Source organism: Lucilia cuprina, chromosome 6, assembly GCF_022045245.1.
Source record: "Lucilia cuprina isolate Lc7/37 chromosome 6, ASM2204524v1, whole genome shotgun sequence".
Lineage (NCBI taxonomy): Eukaryota > Metazoa > Arthropoda > Insecta > Diptera > Calliphoridae > Lucilia > Lucilia cuprina.
This window is the reverse complement of record NC_060954.1, coordinates 46,043,348-46,054,512: the sequence shown is the minus strand read 5'-3', so window position 1 is coordinate 46,054,512 and position 11,165 is coordinate 46,043,348. Positions and strand designations below refer to the sequence as shown.

General features: G+C 29.3%; 1 protein-coding gene across 1 annotated transcript in view; it reads left to right on the top strand.

Moving 5' to 3' along the window:
- The first annotated feature begins 1,860 nt into the window (after positions 1–1,860).
- The window catches only part of LOC111686548, a 34,108-nt gene continuing 24,803 nt past the window's right edge, over positions 1,861–11,165 (top strand). Inside the window, exon 1 of the mRNA XM_023448914.2 lies at positions 1,861–2,000. The gene's annotated coding sequence lies outside the window, so the exon portion shown is untranslated. The remainder of the gene's footprint in view (positions 2,001–11,165) is intronic.

The window sequence follows — 11,165 nt, the reverse complement described above, 5'->3', positions numbered from 1 at the left end:
TCATAAAAAAATTCGTGTGGAGAATAATTTTGAACTAAAATTAGAAAATTTATTTTAAAATGAACAAAAATGTTTGAAGAAATTAATATTTTGTAAATTTTACCACATTTATTCAAAATTCACCTTTTTTTCAATTTATGTAAATTAATTTATTTTTTAAGAATATTTTGCATTATATTAAAATATTTCGTACAATTTCGTATATATTATGAAATAATTTCATGGTGCGAAACAACGAACGTTTCGTATAATGTACGACATTTTTCGTATATAATAGGCATGGATTTTTTTTCAGTGTAGGTATTATTTTGTTTATTAAAAAAATTTTAAGGCTTTTCCTTTTTTATTAATATATAAAAAATGATTTACTTATTTTTTTTAGATTAGTAATCTTTTTTCTTAGAAGTTTTTTTGAATTCAATTTAAAAAAACCCAACATTTTAATGAAAATTTCCCATGTCATCATCATCTTCTCATCACCATCATCATATAAAATATATTCTATTTAATCATACCAGGAAATGTATACACTGAAAAATACACGAGAAAAAAACTCGTGATTGCGTAACAACACTGGTTGAAATGAAAAAAAATGTGCTTTTTTTTTTCTTCTTCTACTGCTTCTTCTTTTCGCTCTGCTCAACTTTTCACAAGGTACAGCAAAAAAAAAAAAATAACGCAAAGCAGCATAAAAACAAAAAAAAAACTTCAAATATGTGTCATCCATAAGCAAAGTAGAAAAAAATTGTGGGAAAAAGGGGGAGGGGTAGAGAAAAATCAACAAAATTTCATGCAGCAACCAAATGTTTGTCACATTAAACAATTTTTTTAAATAATTTTTATAATTTCATATTAATAATAATAATCCTTCAAGTTTTGTTTGTTTAAAAAAAATATAAAGTTCCAGAGTAAATAAGACTTTTTCACTATTTATTACCACCACCAGGTCTTCAGAATTATTTTTTTGTTTTTTTTTTTTACTTTAACTTAATGTCAGCAGTTATTTAATTATTTAAAAATCATTATCAGCTTAGCAACAAATATTTATTGTTAATTTAACTCTATTGTTACTAATTTGTTTAAAATTTTGCTTTTTTTTTACTTGTTCTTGTTTTACATTGTTTTCTTTCAAAGTTTTTTCACTAATTTTCTAATGTTTTTTAAGTTTCTTCTTTTTAAAACACATTTTCTTTTGTTTTTTTATTACAATTTTAAATCTCTTTATAATTATTTAATATTTTTCTTCTTTTTTTATTCAAATAAAAAGCAAATACAGTTGAAGCGTTGAAATTCCCAAAACTGAACCGTACGCGACCACGAATGTTTAACGAATGATTTGTAGAATAGAAAAACGCGTGTAAAACTGCTGGTTTTGTTTCCAAAATGGAAACACACACAATTGCTGTGTTGTCCTCTGCCAGCAACAACAACTAAACACACACAAAAAAAAAACTTTTTATATACCTCCCTATATACATACATATCTATATACCAATAACCCATATTTTAACTTTCAGTATATATACTTAACTACTTAACTACATACCTAAATACCACCTCTATATATTAAATGAAAAAAAAACAATGAGAGCACGAGAAAAAGAGCATGAGAGCAAAAAGCTTTTTCCCCTTTTTTTATAGTTTTATACCCCTTTTTAAGTGTAGCTGCTATAGCTACCAACTTAAAGTTTACTTTATATATTATCTTGCTCTCCCTTCCTCCTGTTTTTTCCTAAAAAATTACTCTACTACTTGTACTGTTAGTTTTCTTTAAGTGAGTAATTCTTCAGTACTATTGAGTTTTCATAAAATTTCATTTCCATTTGCAAAACAACTGCTGTTTTCTTCTTCTTCTTTTTTTACTTAATTAAAGTGTGATAAAATACATATTACAAATAAAATAAAAAAAAAGCTTTTATTATTTCGTTTTAATCATTTCTTTCTAATATATTTTCGTCAAGTTGTTTTTCTTCATTCGTTTTGTGTTTATTTCTGAACATGTAAGTAAATAGAAACAAATAATGACTACAAAAATACTTTTAACAGTAAAAATTCGAATTTTTCATTTCATTAATTTCAAAAAAAAATACTTTGCTAAATAATAATAAACCAGAAGAAGAACATTATTTAATAACACACACACAAATACCTAGTAAAATTATTTTCTAAAAAAGTACATCTCATTAACAATTTCTTTAGTCTACTTCGCCAAATTGTCTACTGAAACTTCTCATTAAAATGTGTAACAAATTATCTGTTTATTTAAATATTTATTTAAATGAGCTTATAACATTGTTCCCTAGTAATCTGTTTTCTTAAATATAGTTTTATCTGTGATTTTGTTTTAATTTTATCTTATTTTCATTTTGTGAAAATACCTATCAAGAGGACCTGCATAAATTTCTGAATAGATTGAAAGATGAATAACTAGACAGATAGATAAATACATAGATAGATAGATAAATAGATAGATAGATAGATAGATAGATAGATAAATAGATAGATAGATAGATAGATAGATAGATAGATAGATAGATAGATAGATAGATAGATAAATAGATAGATAGATAGATAGATAGATAGATAGATAGATAGATAGATAGATAGATAGATAGATAGATAGATAGATAGATAGATAGATAGATAGATAGATAGATAGATAGATAGATAGATAGATAGATAGATAGACAGATAGATTTTTAATTTAAACAATTTTGATCGGACAGTTTCGATCTACCTATTTTACCGACCATTTATGGTTACTCCTTACCACCGATTGTACAGATGACTAGCTATTTTTACATGAGCTTGTCCTAGAAGGATGTCAATCGTTAACCCAAAAATAACGAAGAGACAGCAAAAAGCTTAAGTTTGTTTTTTCAAGTGTCCCCTCTCTGGCTTACAACAAAATTGTGAAAATTTCATGTTTTCAAGGAAAATTTCCTAAATTTCTTTCCCTATTACATGTGAAAATTATTAAAAAAAATTAAGTTCAAAACCTTAACGAGTTTACTTTGCTTCATAGAATCATTGAATCTAAATATAAAATCAAAATAATATCAAGCTCGAATGAGCATAAATACTTGATAGCAACGAAAATTAGAGAAGAAAACAATAAAGTTTAAATTTTTATTCCCATAAAATAAAATTATGAAATCATGTGATTTCCTTTTATAAAAAAAATATATATATGTATGTACATATGTATGTAAGAGAAGAAAAAAAAAACTATATATGAAGGTATGTAGCAAAGCTGTCAAAAAGTCGGACTACTTATTATAATTTGGTATGTAGTCATATTTGTTGTATTTAGTACATAAAACTTACATTAAAAGCTACAAAATGGGGAAAAAATAAAAACGTAGAAAAAAAATGTTGAAAATAGAAAAAATAAAACTACATTTTACTAATATTTTTCAAATGCACTTTGCATTTGAATTGAAGTACATGTACATATACAGAGCGACAAACCAATGTACGTACATACGCAATACAAACGAATGGTACAAAAATCACCTCTTTACATTCGAACTTACATTTGAAATTATTTGAACATTTTGCAAAGAACCCAAGTGTCCAAGGCATTGATAACACACTTTGTAACATTTTAAACAAAATTTATTTATTCTCCAGTAATGTAAAAATTTTCTAAGTTTTATATAATTTTTAATTTTTTTACAATTTTGTTAATTCCTACCGTTTGGTCAGTTGGGTAAGGAATACACGTTTCACATGCAAGCTTGTTGTGAGCGAGTGAGTGCATTTGTTTGCTGTTTTGTTTGTAAGTTTGTATGGATTTTAAATAAATAACAAAAGTACACAAAAAAAAAACTTGTGAGTAAACTATTGAAAAAAAAACGAGTTAAAAGCTATCAAATTGTAAATACAAAAAGTTTATAGTTGTTGCTGTTGTTGACTGGTTGTTAAACAAATGCATGTCGTGCATATGGAAAAAGGCAACAGCGGCAAAGGGATTTATTAGAATTAAAGCGACAAACCACAAAATATTGTATTTTTCTTTCTATCTAGCTATCTATCTATCTATCTATCTATCTATCTATCTATCTATCTATCTATCTATCTATCTATCTATCTATCTATCTATCTATCTATCTATCTATCTATCTATCTATCTATCTATCTATCTATCTATCTATCTATCTATCTATCTATCTATCTATCTATCTATCTATCTATCTATCTATCTATCTATCTATCTATCTATCTATCTATCTATCTATCTATCTATTTATCTATCTATCTATCTATCTACCATCCATTACATTTGTTGTTGTGTCGCCTTTATTTTGAATATTTTCTTTTACGTTTTTCGATTTGTATTTTTTTATCACGAATGCAGCTGTTTATTGTTTTTGTTTTCCCTCCAATGTGTTTGTTTTGGCATGTGGAAAATTCCTAAACAACTTACAGAGAAATACAATTAAACTTTAACTGGGAAAAATATTACAAAAACAGAAAACAACAAAATAAAGTTTAGGAAAGAAAGAAATAAAAACACAAAAATCTCGTTTATTTACCACAGATCCCCACACATATACCTACACAGCTACACTTATTTGCACTCTCACACAAACATATTAAACAAATTATTGTTAGAATCAATAGAAAACAAATGTAAGACAAAAAAACAGCAAAAACAACAATAAAAAAAAACTAATTAAAAACATCACAAACAGAGTAATACCAAGAGAACTGGCTGTTAGAGACAAATGAAAACAATAAAGCGAATTACGGTCAAGAAAAGAGGAAAAAACTTGTTTTTATCATATTGTATCTTGTTTTTGTCTTCTTTTTTCTAATATCAATCTTAAAAACAAAAAAATAAACAGAAGTTAACTTTTCTAATGTTAATTGTTGTTGTAGTTGTTGCTTTTATATACATATTTCCATACAAAAGTAGCAATATAATAGAACGCATCTTAAATATAGAAACATAGAGGCCCCGTTCAGTTTGTAATCTAATTCATATAAGTTTGAGACAATACTATTCAATATACTATTTTCTAAATTTTGCTATAGAATATTATACAGTTGAGACTTTATAGTAGAGACCAGTGTATAATATATAGTAGTTTATAGTCGAGCCTGCTGTCTTCTATATAGGTTATAGTCAAGCCCACTGAATTCTAAATTCTAATTTTGATATGAACAAATAATTCAAATCGTCTACATTGTCATCAACCACAACATTGGTTGGCTGCAACTACATATTTACATCATAGATTCAAACTTTTTGTCTATTTTTTTTTTTTTCAGTTTTAGTGTTGTTAAGAAATGTTTTTCCCGTTTATATATTTCTTTCCAGTAATTATGTTTGTAAGAGTGTATGTAACTTTTTTGTAGTTTTCTCTGCTTTTTCTCTTGTGAACATACTCACGTAAATAGTTTTTTTTTTGTAACACAAATACATACTTACATACAATTTGTTTTAGTCATTCTGTCAGTCACTCAGCCAGTTGGGTTGGTTGTTTGGTTTATTTAGTCAACTATTGCATGTGACCACCATATTTAAAGCTTCATAACATCACATAAAAACAAGTAAGAAAGTTTAGAGTGTGGGTCAATTCCTACTATATTTTAAGCTATAAACGATATAATGTCATTTTAAGAAATGATCCTATTACATATATAGTTATGACTATATAGTCAAGACTATAGTATATTCTGTAGTCAATACTATATAGTATATAGTGGTGACTATATTCCCCTCTATAGTCAATACGGTAGTTTACTCGAAACTATAATATATTTTATAATCGACACTATAGTTTACTTATTTGTCGACAATGTAGTCTTCGGAGTAGACTTTACTCTATAGTCGAGACTATAGTTTAGTCATTTGTCGAGACTATAACATTATTGATTACTCATTTGTCGAGACTATATTTTTTCTATAGTAAAGATTACAACCTACTTTATAGTCGAGACTAGAGTTGACTCTAAAGTCGAGACTATAGCCAACTTTATAGTCGAGACTATAGTTTACCCTATAGTCGAGACTATAGCCAACTTTATAGTCTGGACTATAGTTTACTCTATAGTCTATACTATAGTTTACTCTATAGTCTGGACTATAGTTTACTCTATAGTCTGGACTATAGTTTACTCTATAGTCTGGACTATAGTTTACTCTATAGTCTGGACTATAGTTTACTCTATAGTCTGGACTATAGTTTACTCTATAGTCTGGACTATAGTTTACTCTATAGTCTGGACTATAGTTTACTCTATAGTCTGGACCACAGTTTACTCTATAGTCTGGACTATAATTTACTCTATAGTCTGGACTATAATTTACTCTATAGTCTGGACTATAGTTTACTCTATAGTCTGGACTATAGTTTACTCTATAGTCTGGACTATAGTTTACTCTATAGTCTGGAATACAGTTTACTCTATAGTCTGAACTATAGTTTACTCTATAGTCTGGACTATAGTTTACTCTATAGTCTGGACTATAGTTTACTTTATAGTCTGGACTTTAGTTTACTCTATATTCAGGACTGTAGTTTACACTATAAACGAGACTATAGTTTACTTTATAGTCGAGACCATAGTCTTCTATTGTCCAGACTATCTTCTATTCTGTAATCTACTGTATAGTCTGGACTATAGTTTACTCTATAGTCTGAACTATAGTTTACTCTATAGTCTGGACTATAGTTTACTCTATATTCTGGACTATAGTTAACACTACAATCGAGACCATAATTTACTTTATAGTCGAGACCATAGTCTTCTATTGTCGAGACTATATTCTATTCTGTAATCTACTCTGTAGTCTGGGCTATAGTTTACTCTATAGTCTGGACTATAGTTTACTCTATAGTCTGTATTATAGTTTATTCTATAGTCTAAACTACAGTTTCTCTATAGTCTGGACTATGGTTTACTCTATAGTCTTGACTATAGTTTAGTTTCTAGTCTGGTCTATAGTTTACTCTATAGTGTGGACAATAGTTTACTATATAGTCTGGACTTTAGTTTATTTTATAGTCTGGGCCATAGTTTACTCTATAGTTTGGACTACTGTTTACTTTCTAGTCTGGACTATAGTTTACTCTATAGTCTGGACAATAGTTTACTCTATAGTTTGAACTATAGTTTATTTTATAGTCTGGGCTATAGTTTACTCTATAGTCTGGAATATAGTTTACTCTATAGTCTGGACTATAATTTACTCCATAGTCAGGACTATAGTTTACTCTATAGTCTGGACTATAATTTACTCCATAGTCTGGACTATAGTTTACTCTATAGTCTGGCCTTAAGTTTATTCTATAGTCTGGACTATATTTTACTCCATAGTCTGGAATATAGTTTACTCCATAGTCTGGACTATAGTTAACTCTATGGTCTGGACTATAATTTACTTTATGGTCTGGACTATAGTTTACTCTATAGTCTGGCCTTATGTTTACTCTATAGTCTAGACTATAGTTAACTCTATAATAGAGACCATAGTCTTATATTGTCGGGACTATAGTTTACTCTGGACTGTACAGAAAACAGTTTACTCTATGGTCTCGACTATAGACTTTACTCTATAGTCAAGCAGGTTTGAGGGGGCAGACAAAGGTTTGTAGTACCAATAAGTTTGTGTATTACAAACGTCAGCACAAACTCCCCACTAAAGTGCTGTAGAGTACAAAATAAAAAACATACAAACAAATTTTGTAAAACTAGGTTATTGGCGCACATCAACATTTCATTTGTTGTTGCTGCTGGTTCTCGCTGTTGTTGTTGTTGTTGTTGTTGTGAGCTTTTTTTTTTCTTCTTCGTCTTCCATTTAATGGTAAATCTACTATAAATGTTGTTTGTACATTTGTTTTTTTTTTATTTTATGTATGCATGTTTGGAACACTATGTACGGATAATAGTCTGATCCTTCGAAAACTAAATAATATGTCCCCATTATCCACATGTTATTGATAAATATAGATATTACGTAGTAAAATTACTATAAGTTCATTTACCAATTGCTATTATTTCAGGGATGGGCCTAATATAAGTGTGTACAATTGCTATTGCCACATGCATCTCTCTCTAAACAATCCCATACATATGGTTGAGAAATAATCTTAAAGTTTTTGTTTTAGATAAATATTGTATTTACTACGCGATATTCTAAAAAATATTAAATAAAAAACACAGAGAACTTGAATATTCTAAATCTTCTATATAGTTGCTATCATACAATTGCGTTGTTAAGGCATTAGATGTCTTAACAATTAAATTCTAAAATGTTGTTTAATGTTTTTTAAACGTTCATAGTCTATAATCTACTATATAGTCGAATCTATAGTATAATCTACAGTCAAGACTATAATACAGTTTATAGTCGAGATTATCCTATAGTCGATACTATATAGTCTACTTTTTCGTCAAGATACTCTAAAGTCTACTCTATAGTCAGTACTACAATCTACACATATTAAGGGCGGATTTCTTACTACTCAGTAAAACTAGACTTAACTTGCTGATTGTGTTTTTCAGTTTTGGATCTCTAGGATCAATTAACTTCGTTAGTATTGCCAACTTTTCAGTCAAAAACGTATTCAATTTTTAAAACAATAATAATATTCAGAAAAGAAATCAGATAATTACTATTTGCTTAAAATATTAAGGGTTTTTTCTTCCGAATTCATAAAAAGAGATAGGGAAAGAGTAAAGAACAGAGAAAGTAGCAAAAGAAAGAGAGGATGGGAGTAAGTTTGTTGAGAAATGAGGAAAAACCAGGCTTGCTGCCGTGGATGAAATTCACTAATTTATGAACTCTAGAAGATGTTCTAATTGAGTGTTTGCCAATTCCGATAGATCACCAAATTAGGCCGAAAACTGATCGCCGCCAAAGTAGGGCAATTGCAGAGAAGATGAGTAATAGTCTCTTCTTCATCCTCGTTTTGACAACTCCTACAGTAATCGTTGAACGGGAAACCAATGCGTCTAGCATTGTTACCAAATTTAGATCAGCTGCGGTCTTTTGGAGGCCAAGTAGATATTTAGACCTGTGTGGACGCATTTGTGACCACAGCTCTCTGAATACTGAACACGTGTATTAACGCGACCATTTTTTCGTGCAGAGGCAGATTTCTGTGATCTATCTCTTTATTGCAAGTAGTTGTATACCGCAAAACTGATCTATTTCAAGATGGCTTTCTATCCAAGATAACGCCCAGATATTTAGCGCTGTCAGAGAGTTTTAATACCTCGCTGTATAGGCAAGGAAGAAGAAATAAGGGAATCTTGAATTTTTGCTAGAGAATAGCATAAGTTGCGTTTTACTAGGAGTTACACAAAGACCTCATAAATTAAATCAAATTGAACATGTTCAGTCCTGATTACCATTTCGCTGCGTTTGTAATACTTATTGACGAAACAGTATGTATTGTCAATGTTTTGAACTGCGGCGTTATGGAACCAGAGATACAAGCCGATGCAAAATGATCGGCGGTGGCGGCGCATTATAGAAAATATCGATGGCGGCTAAATTGTCGGCTCAATTTAAACTTTTCTTCAGAAATTGACCTTACAAGCGTTTATAAGATTGTATAATAGTCTGTTATATAGAAACCTGTCTCTATATAAGTTTTTTTCTACAGAAAAATGAACATTCTTAGTAGTTTTCACAATTTTAATAATACCAAAATATTGTGTGGCAACACTTTTCAATTTGCAATAATAATTTAATAAAATAGTGGCAACTCCGTTCAAATTGGTGAATTTATTTTCCGAAATACATGTGTGATTCCAGTCTTTAACAGCGGCTACGTTTAAGCCGGCTTAGCTTTTGAGCCGAAAGAAGACGGCGCGGCTTGAAAAATATTACCGGCGGCCAGTCGCCGCCGATTTGAGCCGTTTCAGCTTGTATCTCTGTATGGAACACTCTTCATTGTTTGTCACAAAACAACTGACATTTCGAAGTCAGCCTAGTTTCTAGGAGTTTTTCCTTTCAATTTTCCAATGAGTGTTCCTGAGAGATGTAAAATCTGGTAAAACATTGGTCCAAAGATAATTGTATATAATTTTGATGAAAATTGTGACAATGGCAGATAAATTGTTTCCGTATGGTAATGTCTTCTGAATTCACTGGTCATATTTTGTATAGTTGTCTTCATAACTCTATATCTGAAGTTACTTACCTAGGACTTAATCAAAAATATGTAGGTCCTTTTTTCTAAACAATTTTGGAAAAAAAATTAGAATAAGTATTTTACAATAATTCAACTTAAATTAATACTGAAGATGTTACTAAAATCTACAAACGTTAATATTATTACTTTGAAAGTCAACAAGAAAAATTAAAATCTTAGGCCTTAGGAAATAAACTTTCAATATTAACTTATATTTTAAAATATTTGAACATAAAATTAAAAGTTTTTTTTTCGCTCACGTTTGGCACTTCTCTTTTCGAAATATCTCGATTGTTAGGAATCGTTGTTATTGTTTAGTTACATACACTTCATTATCTTGAATTTGATTAGCAATTCGACATAAATTTGAAAAGCACGTTCATAAAAATTACTCTGCTTTTATAGCGTATCACTAAAATACACAACGTACTATGAGTACGATTTATGTATGTATGTGTGTTCGAATGTACATTCGAAAATACGCATTTCAAAGTACGATATCGTAAAAAGTATACGTTAGCAGAAATGAAAGAAAAAAACAAAAAGTAAAACATACGCATAGCTAAAATCGGTTGTGAGGGAAAATGCGTAAGTAGAAATGTTTAAGAGCCAATAGTACAATGATGAAGGCATGTTCTTCTTTCTGGCTTTAGTTAACCCAAATAATGCTTGAAGTCAAATCTTTAATAAAATGAAAAGATACGCATTTAAAGTTTCTGTTTTCTTCGTTCTTCTTTTTGTTTCCATAACTCGAGCCTACATATAAAATCGTTTTATAGGTCGAGTGAATTTAAATGAATACAAAATTATGAAGTCGTGTACGACTGTTGTTTGAGCAACAGGTTAGTTTAAGAAATAAATTTGATCTGAACTATAACTGAACAAGAGCTGCAGTAGAACTGTACTAGAACTGAACTAGAACTGAACTAGAACTGAGCAAGAACTGAACAAGAACTGAACTAGAACTGAACTAGAACTGAACTAGAACTGAACTAGAACTGAACTAGAACT